Below are 23,928 nucleotides of genomic sequence, written 5' to 3'. Positions count from 1 at the left end.
GTAAGAAATAAAACCACCCGGAGCTTTATGACCGGGGTGGTGGGGGGTACACGGAGTAACCCGGGACGGCCACATGGACCTGCAAGTTCCGTGGCAAAAAGAAAGAAAATAAAAATAAAAGAGAGAACTAAAATAACAAATATCATATCTCCGCCTACGGAAGAGTAACTTCCGTAAACATAGCCCTCAACGACTACCGGAGAAGCCGGAATCTAAATCCGCCTTATGCAGAGAGGGAATGTTTTAGGCGGATGGATGTAAGCTCCGGGAGCTGAAAGAAGCAGAGAGCAACAAATCCACGGAAGCCGAGGCTGCATACGCAAAGCAATCATCAACTCCGGAGGCGGTCGGCTGAGAAGCGACACCCACTAACCTAAGGTCCTGGAGGACCCTCTACATCCCCCCCTCCGCTGATGGGAACGGCTGTCAGCGACAAACCGAGGCGAGAGGAGCACCCAACTACTGGGGGCCCCACGTGAGGGGGAGGGAGGGAGGGCTTGATGGGGTGACGATCACGTGAGCAGCGTACCCTCGCAAATAAAAGATCACGAGGGAAAACGCAGGCATAGCCTATGTAGGCTAACCGACCTAACATCCAACATATACATAGAGAAAATAAAATCAATTACTTAAAGCTAAAAGAAAATCATGCTTTAACACGGGGGAAATGAAAATAAACTTACGTAAATATAAAACCGCAATGAAGGCCACTCGATAACGGTGGGCGCAAAAGGGAAAAACTACTTGCCCACTGACAAAACGATAAGAAACGGCAAGCTGACGAAAAGAAAAAGGGAAATTCTTCTTGAATGAAATAAACCAAAACTTTAAAACAAAAATAACAGGGGGGGGGGGGGTGGTGGATAAACGGCGAAGCACGAAATAAAGAAACGTGCTCGAATGAAGACCCCCGTGAAAAACATGAAAATAATGAAAATACACACCATAAACGAAAATAGGATAGACTAAAAACTGCCACCCAAGAAATAAATAAATAAATATATGTACTGAAATATCACATGTTACAAGCAGAGAGGAACCACTCGAAATCGGTACAATTCAAGATAACCGTAAAGGCGACTTGCCGCCCTCCCGCCGCTACTTATAAGTGACGCCTAATAAAATCCTAAATAAAGGCAAAAAACGAAAGGCAAATTCACTCTCTAAATATTGAAAAGGGCGGACCAGTACTTAACTTGGGTGAAGAGGTAGATGACGATCCGTAATCAAAAATAAAAATAAAAGAACAAATAGCTATATTCGAACGTACGAACAAGATATGGCTATCGATAAGTATGACGTCACAGACGCCTTCAACGGGTAGCTAGGTGTGACCATGGGGTCGGCTCCCCGTATTTAGGGTCTTTTGATGAGGAAAAAGGCTAATTGGAGGGTTGCTGTGGTAGTGTTTAAACACTCACCCCAGTTTCATACCGACACCTTTTATATAGGTGAGCGAGTCAGAAGCTTCTGACATGTCCAATTTAGCAGTTCTCTGGTATTATAGCAATATTTTACTAGAAATAGTGCTAAAGCAGACAATTTTCACTGGGTGACACGGCTTCCTCGCCCAGAAATAGATTTTTCCTACGTCAAAAATACCCGTTTATCAGTTTCATTCACCTGCCCATTTAAAAAAAAAAAAAAAAAAGAATAAAATGATATTGTTATTTTACAATAAGTTTCATACATACTTACCTGGCAGATATATACATAGCTAAGACTCCGTCCTCCCCGACAGAAATTCAAATTTCGCGCCACTTGCTACAGGTAGGTCAGGTGATCTACCGGCCTGCCCTGGGCGGCAGGACTAGGAACCATCCCCGTTTTCTATCATATTTTCTCTTCTTCCACCTGTCTCCTGCGGGGGCGGCTGGGGGGGTGGGCCTTTAATTGTATATATCTGCCAGGTAAAGTATGTATGAAACTTTATTGTAACATAACAATATCATTTTCATACAATCAACTTACCTGTCAGATATATACATAGCGATTGGCACCCTTCGGTGGAGGGTAAGAGACAGCTACTATATGGAATGACAGGTAAACAACATATGTTGTAGGTATAAATAAAACCTTGGTTCCTACCTGATAGGTGGTAGACTTCGTGGGTGTTTTGCCCACGTAGTCTGCATCACCTCAAGACTTTCAGCGAGATATATGATCTATGGCCAAGAGTTCTTGTGGGTCTGCCGATGGGGTCTTATCCGCTTACTCGCAGAGCCTGAAAGACTTTGTCAATGGGTGCTGATCCACTTATATGACAATACACCCTTATGAAGGAGCACACAACCAATCCCTCCCGACCACCTGATCCTAACCATATGTTAGAACTAAAGATTGTTCCGAGTTATCCCCGAACTCTTCACAACAACCGTAACTCAAAAACCACTACGCACACATACATAATTTTCTAAAAAAAAAATTATACTCATCTAATTAGATATGACAAGATTCTCTACTGAACAACATAGACGGCCGCCCGTGCTGAAACCAAGTCCTCCATTGTTCGAAGAGACTCCAGACCATATCAAAAAAGAAGAAAAGTATATACTTTTAAGGATTGGTGTCGGCTCCCTCCCGTACCCTGAATCGTATCCGCCGATACGAAAGGACCCAGAGAAAAACACTTCTCATATGTCACACGAACGTCTTTCAAGTAATGAGATGCAATATGAGTTGCATCTCCAAAAAATGTCGTATCTATGATGTTTTTAAGCGACATATTCTTATGAAACGAGAGAGACGTCGCTACTGCTCTCACTTCATGAGCTTTAACTTTTAACAGTCGCAACTGTTCGTCAGAACAGACCTTATGCGCGTCTGTAATGACGTTCCTCACAAAGAATGCCAGAGCATTCTTGGACATCAGTCGTGTGGGGTCTTTTTACGCGCACCAAAGACCTTGTCTAGAGCCTCCCATCTGATGCTTTCTCTGAATGTAGAACTTTAGAGCTCTTACAGGGCATAGAGATCTTTCTGCTTCTCTTCCTACGAGACTCGATATGCCTTTGACTTCGAATGACTTAGGCCAGGGATTCGAGGGATTCTCATTCTTAGCTAAAAACAGGGTCTTAAACGAGCAAATAGCTGAGTCTCCCTTGAAACCTACTTTTATCCTGCAGAGCATTGTAATTCACTAACTCTCTTTGCCGTAGCTAAAGATAATAGGAATAGGCATTTTCTGGTGATGTCTCGAAACGATGCCAGATGAGGAGGTTCGAACCTTTCAGATGAAAGAAACTTGAGAACCCACGTCTAGGTTCCAGTTAGGAGGGACCGGTTCCTTAGACTTTGAAGTCTCAAAGGACCTTATGAGATCGTGGAGATCTTTATTATCTGCAGATCTAATCCTCTATTCCTGAAGACTGCCGAGAGCATACTTCTGTATCCCTTTATTGTGGATACAGCTAGATGAGATTGCTTTCTCAGGAATAGAAGGAAAATGTTATTGTTAGTATACAATAAGGTTTTGTACATACTTACCTGGCAGATATATACTTAGCTATAACGTCTCTGACGTCACGACAGAATTCAAAACTCGCGGCACACGCGACAGGTAGGTTCAGGTGATCTACCTTACCCGCCCGCTGGGTGTCGGCTGTAAGAACCAATCTCCCTTTCCAGCCAGAATTTTTCCTTCCACCAGTCTCCTGAGGGGAGGCTGGGCGGGCCATCAATCGTATATATCTGCCAGGTAAGTATGTACAAAACCTTATTGTATACTAACATAACATTTTTTGTACATTGAACTTTCCTGTCAGATATATACTTAGCTGATTGACACCCTTGGTGGAGGGAAAGAGACAGCAATATAAATATGGAAAAAAAGGGGGAAAACCCAACACTAGTTGTAGGATGTAAATACAACCTTGGTTCTTACCTGTTAGGCAGAAGACTTCGTAAAGTTACTGTCTATGAGTCTGCGTTGCCTTAAGAGCTTCAGCGAGGGCGTGACCTACAGCTGACAGACTCTTTGGGTCTATCAAGGGATTTGGTTATCCGCTTACTTTGATAGAATCCGAGCAGGATCTGTCAACGGGGATTCGCCCACTTATATGACAGAACCTAACCACTATCATTGCAAGGAGCTCAAACATAAACCGTCACCTAACCATCTAATCAATGTTAGACTCGAATGAAAAACATGCATACCCGCATGTTCTTTCAAACAACAAAAACTTACAAACCTAACAAGGGGAAAAATAATATACTACTCAAGGATATAGTTCTCAGCTCCCGTGCCCCAGCACCGAACATTCCGTCCGATAACGTTACGGGCCTAACCCGAAAGCACTTTTCATACGTAACTTTGACGTCTCTCAGATAGTGGTTTTGCAAAGACTGAGTTGCAACGCCAGAATGTTGCCTTCATAATATTACTCAGGGATATGTTTTTGTTAAAAGTCAAAGACGTGGCAATAGCTCTTACCTCATGAGCTTTGACCTTAAGGACTTTGAATTGACTTTCATCCACATATCAGCATGCGCTTCTTTCACCAGGCTTCTGATAAAGAAAGAAAGAGTATTCTTCGAAAGAGTCCTCCTTGGATCTCTTACAGAGCACCAAAGGTTGACATCATTGCCCTTAAGTTTTTTCTTTCTCTGTAGATAGAATTTCAAACTTCTTACTGGGCAAGCGACCTCTCTGCTTCCCTCCTCCGCCTACTAACTGCAGACAATCCTTGTACTTCAAAGCTCCTAGGCCAAGGATTTGAGGGGTTCTCGTTCTTGGCTAAGAACGAAGAAGGAACGAACAGATAGCTGCATCTCCTCTGAATCCCACATTTCCTTCTAGCATGGAGTTCACTAACCCTCTTTGCGGAAGCCAATGCCATGAGAAAAATTGTCTTCTTCGTGAGGTCTCTAAACGATGCAGACTGAGGCGGTTCGAACTTATTGGACCTCAGGTAACGTAGCACTACATCCAGATTCCAACTCGGAACCCCTGGAGAAACCTTCTTGGATGTTTCAAACGATCTTAATAGATCATGAAGGTCCTTATTTCTTCTGAAATTTTGTTTAAGTTTCTGTGCCTAAACACTGCCAGATAGCATGCTACGATAGCCTTTAATTGGTTGATACCGCCAATCCACTTTCTTCCCTAAGGAAAAGTAAGAAGTCTGCTATTTGGGTCACAGAGGTACTGGAAGAGGAAATGTGATGGTTCCTACACCATCGCCGAAAGACGTCTCACTTCGATTGGTAGACTCTAAGGGTAGAAGGCCTTCTTGCTGCTGCGATAGCCGTTGCAACTCTTGCAGAAAAGCCTCTCGTTCTGACCAAACTTTTGACAGTCTGAAGCCAGTCAGATCTAGAGCGGGGAGGTTTTTGTGATACCTCTCGAAGTGGGGTTGTCTGAGCAGATCGATCCTCTGTGGTAATGTTCTCGGAAGATCTACTAACCATTCCAGTACCTCTGTGAACCATACTTTTTGTGCGGGCCAGAACGGGGCTACTAGCGTCATCCTTGGCTGCCTCCGATTCTGCAAATTTCTTTAGTCTCTCTCCCAGTATCTTGAATGGAGGAAAAGCTACATGTCTAGACCCTTCCAATCTAGTAGAAACGCGTCTATCGACACTGCCCTCGGTCCAATATCGGAGAGCAGTAGTTGGCTATCCTCGCATTCTTGGCTGTGGCGAAGAGGTCTATATGAGGCTTGCCCCAAAGCTTCCACAGGTCCTGGCAAACATCTTCGTGAAGAGTCCACTCTGCAGGCAGGACTTGATCTTTCCTGCTTAGGAGGTTCTGCTCTGACGTTCTTTTCTCCCTGTACGAACCTGGTAAGGAGACAAATCTTCCTTTGCTCTGCCCAAAGCAGAAGTTCTTTTGCTGTCTCGTACAGGGAGAAAGAGTGAGTCCCCCCCTGCTTCCTGATGTAACCAGGGCCGTGGTGTTGTCCGAGTTGATCTGTACTGTTGAAGCTAGGACGTGGGGCTCGAAAGCTTTCAAAGCTAGCCAAAACCGCCATCAGCTCCTTCTTGTTGATGTGCCAGGTCACCTGTTCCTTGTTCCAGGTGCCTGACATTCTTCTCTTGAGCCGAGCGTTGCTTCCCCAACCTGTTTCCGAGGCGTCGGAATACAACACTTGGTTGGGGTTCGGAATGTGAAGGGACATCACTTCTGCAAACCTGAGAGGGTTGGCCCACCAAGAGAGGTCCTTCTTGATTTCCCTTGAGATCTCGAAGGAGAACTCTAGGTTTTGCGAACGACACCTCCAGTTTCGATGTAGAAAGAAACTGGAGAGGTCTGAGGTGCAACCTTCCATAGAGAAAGGAATTGCTCCACGGGAGGAGTGTCCCCAACAAAAAACTCATCCACTCCCTCGCTGTGCATACTTCTTTCTTCTTAGGAAGGCTTTGACTTTCTCTGACCCATCGGGCTATCCGTTCTGGAGACGGGGAAAAGCCCGAAAATCCAGAGAAAGCCATCCGAATCCCCAGATCAGAGACGATCTTGACTGGGGATCAACTGAGACCTTTTGAAAGTTCACCAAAAGTCCCAGAGAACTTGCCATGAAAAGGGTCTTTTGTAGGTCCTCCAAACATCTTTTCTGCGACTTGGGGACACTCTGACTCCCTCCAAATGTAGCCATCTTGCTACATTTTTCATTAGGCCTGTAAAGACCTGAGGGGCTGTTGAAAGGCCGAAGCACAAAGCCCTGAACTGGAATATCCTTCCTCCCATCATGAACCTGAGGCATTTCCTTGAAGAAGGATGGATAGGCACATGGAAGTAAGCGTCCTGAAGATCTAGGGACACCATCCAGTCCCCTGGCCGAAGGGCCGCCAACACTGAGGATGTCGTCTCCATGGCGAACTTCCTCTTTTCTACAAAGAAATTCAGGGCGCTTACATCCAGAACCGGTCTCCATCCTCCTGAGGCTTTTGGAACTAGAAAAAGGCGGTTGTAAAAGCCCGCTGAGCAAGGGTCGCTCACTAGCTCTATAGCCTCTTTCTCGAACATTTGTTCCACTGCTTGTGTTAAAGCAAGGCTCATGATGGGATCCCTGTACCTGGCCACCAACTCCCTCGGAGTCGTTGTCAACGGTGGTCTTTCCGTAAAAGGAATCAGATATCCTTTCCTTATAATCGAGAGGGACAGTTGTCCGCTCCTCTCTTTGCCCAGGCTTCCGAGAATCTTAGAAGTCTGGCACCTACTGGTGTTTGGAGGACTACTTCCCTACTTCTTAGCTCTGACAGAGCGTGAGAAGGATCTACCTCTCTTGAAAGGTCTATTACCTCTCGAGGTAGAGGCTCTAGAAGGGGGGCCCCCCTCGAAAGGGCTCCTGTCTAGCTGGAGTCTCCTTCTTCGTCTTCGTCTGGAAGGAGGTTCCTAGGTCTTCCGTGCCGACTGCGCGAGCATGTCCTGAGTCGCCTTCGCAGAGATAGATCCTGAGATGTCCTGGATTATCTTCTTCGGAAATAGCAGAGGCGAGAGCTGCGAATACAGGAGAGAGGCTCTTTGGGCATGCGAAACAGACTGATCAGAAAAGAGCAGAAGACTGATCTCTTCTTAAGGTATCCCTGCTCCAAACAGGGAGGCTATTTCGCTCGATCCCATTCTCTAAACCTGCTTTGTCAATGCACGTTAGAACACTGTTGAGATCTTCTGGCGAAATAGCATCCGGGTTCTGAGTCTTCTTAGCCAGACCCCCAAAGACCAGTCAAGGAAGTTGAAGACTTCCAAGACTCTAAACATTCCCTTCAGCAGGTGGTCAAGCTCGTTCATAGCCCAGGTAGTCTTAGCAGACAAAAGAGCCGAGCGTCGTGCTGCATCTACCAGAGAAGAGAAGTCCGCATCCGCCGATGAAGGAAGACCCAGACCTAGGGGTTCTCCAGACTCGTACCAAAATCCAAGTCTGCCGTAAGCTTGGAAGGAGGGAAAAGAAAACACAGTCTTCCCTTTCTCTTCCTTAGAAAGCAGCCAATCACCAAAAACCTCTCAACGCCTTCTTCATTGAGATGGTTGGCTTCATCCTCACAAGAGGAAACTTTCGTCTTCTTCGAAGTCGAGAATAAAGAGAGAGGAGACGGAGGAGCGACGGGAGTAAGGGAGTCTCCAAACTCTTGAAGAAGGAGATCTGTAAGGATCTTATAGGACGAAACTGACGAGTCCTTCACCAAATCCTCTTCTGAAGGTTCAACTTCATCCACTGAAGAACCCTCCGCTTCTTTACGAGGGCAGTTAGCCTTCTCTAAAGAAATGCGCCTGTCCACAGAGTGTCTAGTAGAAGACTGGCGCCTATCAGGGGAAGCCAAAGTTTCTGGAGAGCTCCTCTCGAATGAGTCCTTCCTACTCTGATGAGTGCGTGCTCTTTGCTCCTTAATCCTACTCCTAGAATTCCGGGCTTCCAAGGGGGAGCGCCTGCTAGGAGAGGAGAGCCTACTATGCTCAAGGCGCTTCTCAGGATCCATGCGCCTGTTCAAAGGAGAGCGGCTGACCCGGTGGCGAGCTGCGCCTACCATGAGGCGAACGCCTACTAGGCTCTTGGAGCCTACTTACAGGAGAGCGAAGCCCTGGAGAAGGTCGCCTACTAGGAGACCGGCGTCTACCATGCTCCACAAACTTCGCTCCCGACTTGTGTGTCTCTTCAAAAGGTAGTCTCCCAGAAGAGACATATCTTTCAGGCTCTACACGCCTGTCCTGAACCGAGCGGCTAAAAGGAGAGCCGCGCCTATCAGGAGAAAAGCGCCTATCCTCCACACCACGCTTGGGAGCGGGAGAGCGTCTACTTTGGGGAGTTAGCGCCTACTAGGCTCAAGGCGCCTAACAAAAGGCGAGATCCTGTCTCTTGATGAATCCATCAAAGAGTAGGCTCTCTTATCCGGAGAATGAAGGATCTTCGGAAATGCGCGAGAAGACGAGGCTGTACGCCTGTCTTTAGACGAACGTCTACTAGGCGCTAGGATCCCTTCCTACTGGAGAGATGTAGTCACCAGGAGAAAGCTTCTTGGGCGATTGACGCCTGGAAGACGACAAGCGCCTGCGAGGGAAGAGCGCCTCCTTCCATCCGCTGATAAAGGAGAGAGAACTGACTCTGACTGAGACGGTAACACGGGCGAAGGAATCCTAGACTTCTTGACAGGGAGAGAGACGTCTTTTCCGACCGTGTTTTCCTCTGCCAAGGAGCCCGCCAGCGCCGAAATCTGCGCTTGCAGTCCAGCAAGAATTCGAGCTGGAGATCTTGCAAAATCCTCCACCGGAGAAGAGGCTCGAAGCCTATTATGAGGCGAGAACTCCTGCTCCCTCCTGGGTTTCTTGATCTCTACTTCCGGCTCTTCTGGAAAAACTTCCGGGCTGGAAGGAAAGGAGCCAGGCGCCTTCCAGGCTCTCTTCAGCGGTCGCGAAGAATCCGAGGCGCTCCATCCTCTTCTAGGCGAAGGTGAGGAAGAAGAAGAGAAGCATTGGCGCAATACTTCCTTCTTCGCGCGAACAAGGGCAGCCTGGGTACGAGCATCAGGATCTACCGAGGGGACGCCTGATCGGTGGGAGTTCTCCCTAACCTTCCTGCGGCTGTTGACTTTCCTCCTCCACTGGGACTGGGAGTCTGGAAGAGGTCTAGGCCTGGAAGCATTAAGGAGCCGATCAGACGCACCCTCCACTGCACTGGGGTCACTGCACAATTCACGTTCACTACTCTTACCTTGCAACGAACGAATCTTCTTTTCCATGCTAAGGATCGTGGTCTCTCATTGGTTGCCACTTCCGTAGTCGTATCCTTAGGTTCGATGCAGGGCGCAGGAGCTGAAACTGGAGAAGGTTCTAATGCTACAACAGGATTTTCTTCTACCTCGCTAATAAGAGACTTACTAGAACTCCTAGACGAAGCCTTTCTCACCCTGTCTTTCTCTAACTTCCTCAAGTAGGAAGAAAGAGCCTTCCATTCACCCTCATCCAACTTCTCACACTCATTACACGGGTTAACAAAAGAACATTCTTTCCCTCTACATTTAAAGCAAACTGTGTGAGGATCTACCGTAGCTTTCGGTAGTCTCACCTTGCATTCATCCATAGAGCACACCCTAAACATAGAAGATTTCTTAACCTCTAACTCAGACATCTCGAAATCAAAGAAAAATCCAAATCAATATCCAAAAACAATCCACAAATGCGTATGCCAAGCCAACAAGATCAGGTACTTCACCGAAAGTCAGTCCAAATAAATCCACGGCAACGAGAAATGAATAAAGCTGTCAGGAGGTAACAACCACAGGTGTAGTCGTCACCGGCGACAGAAAAATTCTGGCTGGAAAGGGAGATTGGTTCTTACAGCCGCCACCCAGCGGCGGGTAAGGTAGATCACCTGACCTACCTGTCGCGTGTACCGCGAGTTTTGAATTCTGTCGTGACGTCAGAGACGTATAGCTAAGTATATATCTGACAGGAAAGTTCATGTACAAAATCAGCAATTTCCGCTATAGAGGTAGTGGAGGAGGACAACTTCTTAGTTCTACACCACCTTCTAAAAACCTCCCACTTCGACTGATATACTTTCGTAGTGGAGGTTCTGCGTGCTCTCGCGATCGCGCTTGCAACTTCGCGAGAAAACCCTCTCGCTCTGACGAGTCTTTCGATAGTCGAAAGGCAGTCAGAGCGAGAGCGGGGAGGTTTTGAAGTGTGGCTGTCTGAGAAGATCCATCCTTCTTGGTAGGGATCTGGGAAAGTCTACGATCCACTCTACCACCTCCGTGAACCAATCTTGGGCCGGCCAAAAGGGGGCTATCAATGTCATCCTCGTCTCCTTTGACGCCACAAACTTTTTCAGTACTAGTCCCAGGATTTTGAATGGAGGAAAAGCATAGACGTCTACGCGAGACCAATCTAGCAGGAAGGCGTCTACCATAAGAGCTCTTGAGTCTTCCACGACCGAGCAAAAGACTGCCAGCCTTTTGGAGATGAATGTGGCGAAGAGATCCACATGAGGTGTCCCCCACAGCGACCAGAGATCTTGACACACCTCCTCGTGTAGGGTCCACTCTGTATGAAGGACCTGGTTCCTCCTGCTGAGTCTGTCCGCCCTCACATTCTTTACTCCCTGAACGAACCTTGTCAGAAGGGAGATGTTCCTGTGAGACGTCCAAAGCAAAAGGTCTCTCGTCAGCTCGTAAAGGAACGAGGAGTGAGTCCCTCCTTGTTTTCGAATGTAGGCAAGTGCGGTGGTGTTGTCCACGTTTACTTGCACTACTTTGTTCGAAACCAGAGGTTCTAGACTCTTCAAAGCCAGATGCACGGCGAAGAGCTCTTTGCAGTTTATGTGCCAAGACACCTGCGCTGGTTCCCAGGTGCCTGACACCTCCCTTCGAGCCTAATGTTGCTCCCCAACCTTTCTCCGACGCGTCGGAGTACAACACTAGGTCGGGTTCTGGGTTTTTAGAGAGATCCCTTTGTTCTCTTTCAGAGGGGGCAACCACCATTCCAGGTGCGGTCTTATCTCCACTGGAATGGGAAAGGCGTTCGATAGTTGTCCAGTTTTCCAACTCCAAGACTTCTTGAGGAAGAATTGAAGCGGACGTAAATGAAGTCTTCCTAGCGGGAAGAACTGTTCGAGCGAGGAAAGGGTCCCTAGAAGGCTCAACCATTCCCTCGCCAACGTCTGTTCCTTCCTTAAGAAGAGAGAGACTATCTGCAAACCTTTTGCGATTCTCTCTTGCGAAGGAAATACTCGAAAACCGCGAGAATCCATCTGAATCCCCAGATAGACTAAGTTCTGTCTGGGGTCAGCTGCGACTTCTCGAGGTTCACGAGTAATCCCAACGCTCTGATCAGATCTAAAGTTAACGTCAGGTCCTCCAAGCACTGTCTCTCTGATCTGGCCGCTGATGAGCCAGTCGTCCAGATACAGAGAGATATTTACTCCTTTGAGGTGAAGAAACCTCGCCACATTTTTCATCAGGCTTGTGAAGACCTGAGGAGCTGTGGACAGCCGAAACACAAGGCTCTGAACTGAAAGATCCTTCCCCCCGTCATGAAACGGAGGTACTTCTTCGATGAAGGGTGGATCGGGACGTGAAAATAGGCGTCCTGGAGATCTAGAGACACCATCCAATCTCCTTGTCGCAATGACGCAAGAACTGAGGCAGAAGTCTCCATCGAGAACTTCTCCTTCTGAACAAATTTGTTCAGAGAGCTGACGTCTAGTACTGGTCTCCAGCCTCCCGAGGCCTTTGCAACCAGAAAAAGGCGATTGTAAAACCCCGGGGAGTTTTGATCTAGTACTAGTTCTATCGCTCTCTTGTCCCACATTTGTTCCACCATCGATCGAAGAGTATCCCTCAGCACAGGATCCTTGTACTTGGCTGTTAGTTCCCGTGGTGTTGACGTTAGGGGAGGAGTGTTCAGGAAAGGGATACGATATCCCTTCCTTATTACAGACAACGATGACGCGTCTGCGTTTATAAGTGTCCAGGCCTCCACAAATCCCAGGAGCCTGGCACCTACTGGTGCTTGGAGGAGAGAAGCATCACTTTCCCTTTTAAAGGGACGAAAGGCAGACCTACCTCTCTTCTCAGGAGCCTTCCTTCTTGCGGGAGGTCTGGAGGTCGGGCCGGGCCACCTTCGAAAGGGCTGAACAGATGTACTCGGTCCTTTCTTGTCAGGTGTAGAAGCAGGCTTCTTCTTCCTTGCTGACTGCGTCAGAAGGTCCTGAGTCGCCTTCTCAGTTAATGAACGAGAAATGTCCTTCACCAACTGAGAAGGGAACAAAAAGTCAGACAAAGGCGAATACAGCAGCGCTGCCCTCTGAGCGTGGGAGACTGCTTTGGTTAAAAAGGCACTATATACCGTCCTCTTTTTTAGAAGACCTGCCCCAAACAAAGAGGAGATCTCAACCGAGCCATCCTGAACCGCTTTGTCTATACAAGACAAAATGCACAAAAGGACTTCTGGTTCGAGTCCTTCAAAACTCTACGTGAAGCGTCAACTAAGGTCGAAAAGTCCGCTTCTGACGTAGACGGAAGAGCAATACCCATATTCTCTCCCGTCTGATACCAAATGCCTCTTTTACCAGCTAGTCTCGCTGGAGGCATGCAGAAGACCGTTCTGACTAACTCCTTCTTAGACTTCATCCAAGAGTCTAAGGACTGAAGAGCCCTCTTCATCGAAATGGCGGGCTTCATTCTGAGAAAAGACGAAGATTTCTTCGTCTTAGCACTCGAGAAAAGAGAGCGCGGAGAAGGAGGAGCGGCAGGAGTCAAGTCGTCTCCATACTCCTCAAGAGGCAAGGCAGTCAAAACTTTATAGTTCGACAGTCCTTCTCTTCCTTGATACTCTTCCTCCGAGTCTACTTCTAACTCGGGATCTAATTGAGTCTCCGCTGTCAAATCCGTACGTCCTTCCTCTGGAGGAGACAAACTCCTAATAGGAGAGGGGATAAGGGAATGATATTCCTTCCTCTTCCCTGCTTTAATAGTCCTGGAAGGCGCCAAAAGCTCAGGCTTCTCTCCATAAATGGATGACGGTTCCCGCTTGGATGACGCTTCTCGTCCGCCAAGCGTCCTGGCTGACGCCTCCCGCTTGTGTGGCTGCTGACGTCCGGATGATGCCTCGCGCCTGGAAGACGCTCCGCTCTCAAAAGGCGTCCTAACTGGCGCCAAAATATTGGTTGGAGCCTCGCGTCTACAATCAGCTTTAAAAGACGCTTCATGCCTAAAAGACGTCTCACGTCTCTCTGGCGTTACGTGTCTTCCGTAAGATCCTCCCGATCTCGCTCTCAAACCCGAAGCTTCTGCGATATGTTTAGAAGCTTCACGTTTGCATGACGCCTCTCGCTTAGCAGGGGAGAGAGGACGAGACTTCTTGATTGGAAGCGCAACGTCCTTCCTACGAGGCACTAACACTCCCACCAAAGAGGCCAGTTGTTCTTGTACTGCCATGATAATCTTCCTTGAAGCTTCTCCCACGTCAACTGCATGACGCCTTTCGTCATCAATCGGGGGAGAAGTAGGAAAGGGTTCTTCTGTGTCCTCGTCGGGTGACGCTGACGCCACCTTCGCCTTCTTAATAGACGAGGGAGCGTCATCTGAGAAACGCTCTGGGCTCGAATCAAATTCGGGTTCTTTCAAATGCCGTTTCAGAGGCCTCGATAAATCCGACTCCTTCCACCCTCGTTTAGGTGAGGGAGAGGGAGAGGATGAGAAACACTCACGAAGGACGCTTTTTCTAAAGCGCCCTTGAGTAGCCTGCCACGAAACAGAGCTTGCTGAAGGGACGTCTGACCGTTGGGGATTCCCCACGACCTCCTTAAGGCTTTCGACTTTCCTTCTCCTCTGGGCATGGGAGCTTGGAAGAGGTCTAGGCCTGGGAGCGTCGCAGGGACGATCAAACGCCCCCTCCACAACACTGGGAGAACTCACTTCACTGTAATGCTCACTTTCACTAGCCTTACCTTGTAAGTCCGCCATTTTGGACTTCATGTCTCGAATAGTAGCTTTCAGATCGGCGATTTCCGAGGCCGATTCCGAAAGTAAACCTTGTGAATTAGACACATAGGGAGAATCTAAATCATTAGGATTAGAAAAAGTATCAATAAAAGGCTCAATAGGCCTTGAACTCACACCTTTCAGACGTCTAACCCTATCCCTCTCTAACTTCTTCAAATAAGAAGTTAAAGTCTTCCATTCTTCTGCATTTAATCCCTCGCATTCATGACAAGTATTAGTAGCAGAACACTGAAACCCCCTACATTTACGACATACAGTGTGAGGATCTACCGAAGCTTTCGGTATCCTCACCCTGCAGCCTACATTCACACACATTCTCACACTCACATTTGAATCAGACATACTGAGAAAAATCCAAAAAGCAAGTCCAAAAACAGTCCACAGTAGCGAATGCCAAAAACACGATCCAGATACGTCACCAAAAAGCCGATAAACGATGATCAAAGGATGAAATAAGAATCTAAGTCAGGAGGTAATAGCAACAATGTTGATACCACCGGCGACAGAGAAAATATGATAGAAAACGGGGATGGTTCCTAGTCCTGCCGCCCAGGGCAGGCCGGTAGATCACCTGACCTACCTGTAGCGAGTGGCGCGAAATTTGAATTTCTGTCGGGGACGACGGAGTCTTAGCTATGTATATATCTGACAGGTAAGTTGATTGTATGAAAAAGCAAATTACTAACCATTTCAAGCCTGTTATTGCATAGGTTTTCTTGAATATTTTTTTAAATATCAGACATATCTTCTTGATATTTTGGCACAGTATGTTTTAGACCCTCTGGTAATTTTGGGCAATATAATGAAGTGTACCAGAATTTACTGGTTAAGGCAATTTACTCTTGGACTTTTTCAGTTTCCTCAACATTCGTTATAGATATCCCAACACCCATCCTTGGCTTAGCTAAAGAATTACAAAAGAAGCCCAGCCCACTCATTTCTCCGTCTGCCTCAAATTTATGAATGGAAGAGTGTACCATGACATGGCTTTTTATGCTTTGAATTACCAACAATAACCATTTCCTATTCTCTTTCATATAGTTTGTATGTTTTTAAATGTTAGTGGGCAGATTTGATTACTATAAGATATTGCAGATGTAAGGCAATGACTGTCCTCTGTTAACATGGTAAGACATGGTGCACTGTATATCACCAGGACCAATGGCTCAAAAAGTGATGGTAAAAGTAGCGATGTCAGCCAATGGAGGGAAAATTAGTCATTCATCTCCCCATGGAAGTCGCCACTGTTGTTTTTTAGTGCCGAAACAAAGACAAGAATTCTCAACAATTCGTTCCACAGAATGCTATAATTGCCAATTTGATAAAGAATTTTAAAATCATTCAATCATGTTCTGGGGCATGTATGTAAAGGGATCCCTTAAAGAGATTGTCACTTAACTTTTCAGAGAAATTCTTAGACAACTGGGTACCTTCTCTGCATTATACGCAGTGAACACCCGTAAGGCAAATGCATTGTGGCATCCATGGTGACAATACCGCAAAATGTTTGCCATAACTGATACAGCTGGATGGACATTCACTTGCGGCTATGGGCAACTTCAGACTTTTGCGCATATCAGACAACAAAATGAACTTACAAGAAAACCAGTCAACTACTGCAACTCTAATTTTCTGTTGATCACTCAACTATATCCATATATGCTGTAAATGAACCATGAGGTTATAATAATCTCTCAAAACAATGAAATAGTACGGATAAACTTTAATGTACAAACTAATTTGGATATGAAAAACATAGAATGTCATATCATAGTAACTCTTCCATTAATAAGTTTGAGACACAGAAAGAAATGAGTGGATGGGGCTTCTTTCCTAACTCTAGCTAAGCCAGGGGCAGGTTTTTGGATATCTACTATGAGACTGTTGAGGAAATTGAAAAAGTTCAGGAGTAAATTAACTTATCAATAAATTCTGGTACTTCATCATTAAGTATATTGCCCAAAATTAACGGAGGGTCTAAAACATACTGTGCCAAAATATCAAGAAGATACTGCTGATATATAAAAAGATGTACACAAGAAAATCTAAGTGATAATGGGTTTGAAATGGTTAGTAGTGATAATTTTAGAGGTATGGTCCACAGAAAAATTCATGAATTGGTGAAAGTTCCTGCATAAAAGATGTTCCACAAAAATCGCAATAAAGTGAATCACAAAAAAGTGGGGGCCTACTGTATTACTTCATTAACAGACTTTCCATTCAAAATTCTAGCTATCACCAATGGAATACCCTTTTTCTAGACAAAGGTTTTTATTCTTATTTGCTAGAAACAAACTGTCATGGGCTAGATCACAGTTTTATGTTGCGGACACTTTTAGAAGTATGCAGCTGTGTCTTGAAAAAAGTTTGACTTTTCACAAGTTGATGTAGCTGGCAATGTCACAAAAGATTGCACTTTTTCCATACTAATATTTCTAAATAAATTAACAACAATGAAAACCAATGGACAATATGCAAATATACCTAACATTATCCCTTGGATTCAGCAGAATGTTCTGCTAAAGTGTTTAACCCTCATTCTTTCTCCCAAGCTAGGCTACTACTATATATATATTTTCACAGTAAAATATACTAAGATAGGTGTAGGTCTGGGCTAATACAAAAACAGAAACAAGGTAGTACAAATGGTTAAATTTTGTTTGTGCCCACAATATGAATTCTTGGTATATCAGCAATGGAATGGGTACTTAAGAACGTTTTAAAGATAGTTTCTTTAACCACCCAGAGCCCAGGTATCGTATATTCACAAACACATCACTTCGGGCCAGTGGACAGGTATCGTACATATACAATCAAGATTTGGTGCAAAACAGTTTGAACTAATTTTGCAGGAGAAATGTTCCTAGTTCCATATACTGTCACTATTGGCAACTCTTCAGATCACCCTATAAGAGTGTGAGTGAGTTGTGAAGCCCTCAGTCTTGCTCAAGGTGGTGGTAAGGGGGGAATGTCGTCACAAATTCCATCCAAGGATGCGTCATAAATATTTTACAATATGTTAGGAATCTGTTCTCGTTTTTATTTCTTATCTTTTATGAAAGATAAGAAATAGTTTGAGCTGTAATTTCAATTTGAAAAAATATGAAAAAAAATATTAGTAAGAATGCTTATAACCTTGTAAAATTAGCCTATTTTTATGACCGTCATAGGAAAAGAGGCCCGCAATGGATGGGAAATATTCCCTTACAACTTCCATGGACAGACATTTCTTAAAAATAGTTTTTCTTTCCATTGAAGAGTTGTTTTTAGTTTTTCTTTTAAATTGGCCATCCTTAAATTTAGCCTGGTCATGGGTGTTTCCATTTGTGAATATTAGCCCAGACTGTGGGGATTAAGATCTGGTGACAGCTAGTCAAGAGTTTCTTATTAAAAATAACTATAAGATTGTACATTCTTGCACAGGCCTGTATCTATCTAAGATTTAAAGGGATCGGCGTCAACTTAAGTAGTTGTATAATGGTAGCCCAGATCTTGTTAGGACTAGGCTAGCACCTTGGGTTAGGATAGGTATGGAAGAATGGTAGATCTATATTACTATTCCACGGCGGCCTAGACTATGGCAGTTGCGGTTTTTCTATGCAGTTTTACCTCCTGAACAAGAATTTCAAGTAATATTTATTCGGACAACTGTAATTAACCCCTAGGGGCTCGCACTAAACACGGCAAGAAACATTAGAAGCCCCAATTCCTGGTGGCTTTCGTATTCGCGGGGACGAACAATGCGGAATACTTAGTATACAGAAATACCGGAAGAATTCCAGTTGAATTATTGTCTGCTTATTTTCATGTTATTGAACCATCTTTGTAATGAACTTTGGTTGAAACTCTGTATCATATGATTGTGTAAGAAATGGGAAGCTGATTGGCAGAAAAAAAAAAAAACACAAAGTGATTTACATAGTAGTAGGTATTAAATAATATGAGCAAGAATCATACAATAAATATGCAGAAACTATTGTACAAAATAATTAATCTGGAAAAAACTTTAATGTGTACTTTGGAACCCTAGGATATGGACTGCAGTCCTTTAGCCTAGTTACTACCTACTATAGCCCAGCCAATATAGCTAGCTACCTACCTAGCCTAGCTATATCCAGCTAGGCTATTTGTCACCTGCCAACCACTGAAGGATAATATACGTTATACATAAATAAAAAACTTACACGTATATTAATTACATTCACAATTTTTCTTTTTTTAATCTTATCAGCACCGTTACCGCCTTCTGGTCCAAAGAAATGGGTCGTAAGCTTCAGTACCCATTGGCCATCAGCTGATTGGGGTAATGACAGCTACGGCCTCATAGAAAACGGGTTCTTCTTCTGCAGAAATAAAACGAGTTAGGCTAAGCAGTAAATGCAAATTTGATCAACTGTTTGCTGTAAATCACTTAATAAAGATTCAAACTAATTTAAAATAATCTTATTCTTATTTATTTTAGTTACGGCAAATAGCTAAACGAAATTTGATCGACTATCAGCCGTCAACCCCTTCCTAAAGATTCAATCTTATAAAAATTTACTATTATTTTTAAAAAATGATCTTATTCTTATCATAATTAGGTGGATAGCAAAAGGAAATTGGATCGACTATCTGCCCTAAATCTCTCCTTAAGAACTCATACTCATATGAAAATGATTTCGTTCTTATTTACTTTTTTATACGTTTTCGTGAGTCTTTGTACTTCAAGATAATTGTTCTTACCGAGTCACCAGTAGTACCTACAATCAGTGTAAAAATGGCAAACACTAAACATGAGATTGTATTCATAATCACAATGAGTCACCAAAATTTCACCTTAAGGTTCACAGCAATAATAAAAACATAATTTTTGCCGCTTTGAGTGACACATCTTTGTACTGAATCGCTCATTTCTTTTCGTAATTTTGTGCGTTCCTATAATTTCGTTCCTCACTAACTGATCTAATGTTTGAAGGCAAATTGCTGTTTATGTTTAAGCCCAATTATGTACAAGCTATTTATTAATTAATCTATAATTTTGAATGTTGCTTCTAAACACAAGTAATAAATAATTTATTTGGAAAATATATTCTTCTCCAGCAATGATAAGAATTCTAGTTGCTTGTGTAATTTGACATAGATTTTGTACGCTCTTCTTACAAGTGTCAGAATAAATCCATCTTCTACTTCAAAGGTTGAGCTGACTGAAGTTTTGACAGATGCAGTAAAAGTAGTGAAATTCTAACATATAGTCACTTTATTCCCTTGCACAGTTCATTTCATAGAGCAATCTCAGAATACTTTCTCAGTAAAATAAAGTTTTTCCTCAAACGTGTGTTACATTCAGATATCTGGTAGCTTTCAGGTAACTGTGGGACAAATAGTCTTTCATTTTTCACAAAATCTCGGCGTACTTCTCTGCTTCTTCAGTGTCAGCAAATTGGTAGGGTAGATGGCAATCTTCATGCATATAAGAAACAACCTATGAGGCTATGAATCCACACTTTTCTGCCATTATTCAGAACTTAGGTGAACTGGTACTATAGTTAGGAACTCCAAAAGTTTTGGAATGACTCTAGTGGTACTAACATGATCAAAGCAGAATGGTTGGTCCATCCTTTACCTTCTGGTGATACCTCCAAAAAGAATTCCTTATTGGGAGAACAGCCCTTGCCAACCAAAGACAATACACGAAAGATGGGAAGCTCAGGCCACAGCCGCATCGGCCGCATACAATTTAGTACCTGGCATGAAATGAAGATGGCGGTAGCATTGCACCTGCCTACATCGTCTGTTTGTTTACTTTGTGTGGTTTGCAATGGGACGAAAAATTATTTTCCCCATCTGATTTTTCATGCTTTTCCTCAGAATAAAGAAAGGTAATAAAATCATTACATCTGTTACAAAGTACATGATGACTTTTAGAGAAAATGAAGAAATAAAATAGACCAAAGCAAAATTGAATGTCGGTGCAGTGTTATTCCGAAATAAATATTGAAAAATATTTACAATACGGTGGACGCTTCTTAGCGGAAATAAAATATATTTATGTGTGATTTTCGACTCGAAAAAAATATTATTCTTGCCATTTGAAACCCCAACAACCAACCTAACCTTCCTGGTAGTGTACATCAGTAGCCTAATTATGTCAACAGTAAACCTAACCATGCCAACAGTTACCTAACCATGTCTACAGTAGGCTAATTTACAATGGAAATGAAGCTATCTTGCAAAACATATCAAAATCAACTAGAAAAACTATATTTTCTTATAATTTAGAGGTGTCAATTGTATTTCAAATAAATACCTTAAAGTTATATTTGCATATCTTGAAAATCTCTAGAAATATGAAATAAACATACCAATTCCTATCACTGTCATACAATTCGTGAATAATGGGTCTCCATGCCTTTTCCAGACAGGCTACTCACAGCAACTTTGATATACTGTATATATACTGTAGTTGTTATATTCTCAGCAGCTTACCCTTGGGTTGCAGTTATAAATGTTTACCTTAATTTTTCATTAATAAGCAACTATTTAGCAAACCAAAGTAGTTTCATCAGGAAGGATGGATCTTGTGGGAGCATTCATACGGGAGATAAGTAGGTTAGTTAAGTTAGAGTGTTTTACTTTAATTTCAAGTTCACTAACCTTTTAATGTATGATTGAATTTTCCTATATGTATGGATAAAAGCATTCAAAATAAAAAAAAATTACATGCAAACCAGCATATCTGCTCCCACAAGATCCATTCTTACCGTTTCATCTATGTTTCTGCATTATATGCTCATAATTGTTCAATTTTTAAAATGAAATCTTGTAATTGGTACCAACACCCCACATAGTATTCCAAAGTAAATTTACCATTTGGCAGCAAATGTACGCAGTAATACTGTAGTAATAAATTGGCAAAACAAGTTGTGAAAACCTATGATATTTGCTTGTACTGTACATGATGCAAAAAGAAACATGGTTCAAGTCAATTAGAACAATTGTTTCAAATTCTTTTAGGAATGTGCACGCTTCTTGCAGAAATGGCATTTTACTAGAAAATACCAGGCAGAAGTGTTGGTTACATTACCTTCATAAAAGAGTGCCAATTGAATATGCATTTTTGAGAACTCCCACAATTGGGCTATGAGATTTTAATAAATTGTTATAAATAGGTTCTGACTTGATCAAGAGCTTAATAAAAAATAATCATAAAATATAATAAACTGTATTCATTCCTCTAGGTTCTTAGATTTGTCTGACACATATGTATTGTTTTATGTACAGTATATAATATAAGATAATATGAGAATAAGTTTGTTTCATTCTAACTGCCCTCTCAATTTTAGATAAAGAAACTTAGCAATTAATGTTGACTGCCCTCTCAATTTTAGATAAAGATACTTAGCAATTAATGTTACATTAACTGAAGGATTTTATTTAATGATTCAGAAATGCCTAATATATACTGTAAGTCATAAGCTATGATAGAGCCCTATAATCATGTTAACAAGTAATATTAATCGATTTAGTATTCAATAATTTATAAAGAGAAGTTTATTGCAGCATAAGAATAAATTTTAACATTTAAAAAAGCCGCGCTACGCCACAGCCGAGTTTTAGTTCAGGGCATGATTAATAGACGGCGCGCATTCTGACGGGTTGGATGATGTTTTTTTTAATGGTATTAATAGTCAGTTTCCCATCTTTCGTGTATTGTCTTTGTTGCCAACCTTCCTCTTCTTCTTCCGACCTTATTAATCCCACGGTGTAACAGGGTCGCCCGCACGAGTCAACGTTCTCCATCTATTTCGATTCCTTGCATCTTCTTCCGCAAGTCCACCTCACCACATCCATCCGTCTGATCCGTTGACGGCTCACACCCCTTTCCCCCATCATTGGCATGTTCCTACCTCTCGATTGGTTCCTCCTCCTCTTTTCTTATTACATGGCCATGGTATCTCAGTGTCCTTGCCAACCTCATCTTTGCCAATCCGGGATCAGTAACCTAGGTGTTTGACGCTAGATTTAGCAGTCATAAATCAATATTCGCCAATTCTACGAGATCCAGAAAAAAGTACATTAGCAGGTTGCCACCTAGACTGAAAGCTCAGGCCTTTCAGCAGATGCAGTGATATGGCAAATTCTGCAGAATTTCGATTTCTAATATTTAATACAGAGGATAGTATTGTTCAATTTGAAGCAGTCTATGGAATATGGATCTAGACAGCCCTTCTGATCTGCTCTTAGTAGCTACACTTGATCGTTTTCAGCAGAAGCAATGGTATTAATGACATTCCTGCAGTTGATCATTCTTATTTTAAACAGACAATGCTGTCCAAGGTCATGTTTTTTTTTATGGAATATACCTTACTCTTAGTACACTTGCTTACTCAAGGTATTCTAACTAGACTTGAAGGTGTAAACCTTACAGTGGAGGCAGTGATATTACTGACAACCCTGAACATTTTCAAGCTTTCATGTATAAGACAGGGATGCCATTTCAATTAATGTATGCTGCAGAATATGGTTCTGAACGCTGCCTCTAATCCACACTGTCATTTTCTCTTTCATTCCAGATAATTTTAAAGGTTAGCCTTTGGTCAGACTTAAGTCTGCTCATCTACTCAATTCTTCATGGGATCTGAAAACACTGATACTCCATGAGAAGAAAGTTCCACAGAGGATGGTCAAACCCTAAATCAGACCATTTGCCTGTCTTCCTTAATACTGTACCGTTTTTTCAGACTTATTACCGGATTTTATCCAGACAACACTCTCCAATGACCATGTCTTCAGGGCAGATCAGTAGCAATGCCATCTACATTGTAACTTTATGAAGGAGTGCAACAAAGGGCACCTTGTGAGAGTAACTCCATTTATGAAAGCATAGTTAATACTTCCATTTGAAAAACTGGTTTTCTGAGAAGTCCTGAAAAGCAGTAACAGAAGATAAATTTTCCATTGGTTCATACAGTAACAAATGGCATTATTGTGCAAGGTGAGCAGCTTGAATGGCACATTTTATCTTGTTTTTCATGTCAACTCTCATTTTGGTCAGTGAAAGGAGTATCCAGATTGTGAAGTTCCTAGGGATGTGACACATTTGAGATAGTCTCTATTCATCATGACCCTTGACAGTGGTGGGATGTCTAGTCCCTGCATCAGTCGAGTAACAAAATATTCATTATTATCATCCCCTTAGTTGTCCTCTTTCCTTGTGATCTCCACAGAAGCTTTAACTTACTTGTTTTTTGTCTGTTTAGATTTTTTTGCTATGAACTCCATCGTTTTAGCATGATTCTCAAGGCTTTGACCTTGCAGATAGGACTTTCCATTTCCTTAGACCTTTGGGTTCTATTGTACCTCAATCCCAGGGACTTTCTGATGAATTCTGCACCTCCGTTCAACCACATTGAGTTTTTAAGCATCTTGATCCTTCCCACTGAAGTTTTAATTTGGCCTAATTTTAAGTATAATGGGCTTGTTATGAAATATAATTATTTTTTA

At 43.1% G+C, this 23,928-nt stretch overlaps 1 protein-coding gene across 9 annotated transcripts in view; it reads right to left on the bottom strand.

Annotated features, from left to right (window-relative positions):
* LOC135204148 (vesicle transport through interaction with t-SNAREs homolog 1B-like) overlaps positions 1-20,155 on the bottom strand; it is a 68,486-nt gene extending 48,331 nt beyond the window's left edge. For 4 of the 9 annotated variants that reach the window (XM_064234171.1, XM_064234174.1, XM_064234168.1 and 1 more), the window contains exons 1-2: positions 20,048-20,154; positions 18,627-18,785 (exon numbers count right to left, since the gene is read on the bottom strand). The gene's annotated coding sequence lies outside the window, so the exon portion shown is untranslated. Of the gene's footprint in view, positions 1-18,626; positions 18,786-20,013 lie in introns of all 9 variants that reach the window. The other 5 variants (XM_064234172.1, XM_064234175.1, XM_064234176.1 and 2 more) reach the window with 4 other exon arrangements.
* Positions 20,156-23,928: the final 3,773 nt, after the last annotated feature.

This window comes from Macrobrachium nipponense, chromosome 44, assembly GCF_015104395.2.
Source record: "Macrobrachium nipponense isolate FS-2020 chromosome 44, ASM1510439v2, whole genome shotgun sequence".
Lineage (NCBI taxonomy): Eukaryota > Metazoa > Arthropoda > Malacostraca > Decapoda > Palaemonidae > Macrobrachium > Macrobrachium nipponense.
The sequence above is the reverse complement of the archived record's forward strand: the minus strand, read 5'-3'. Positions and strand labels throughout refer to the sequence as shown.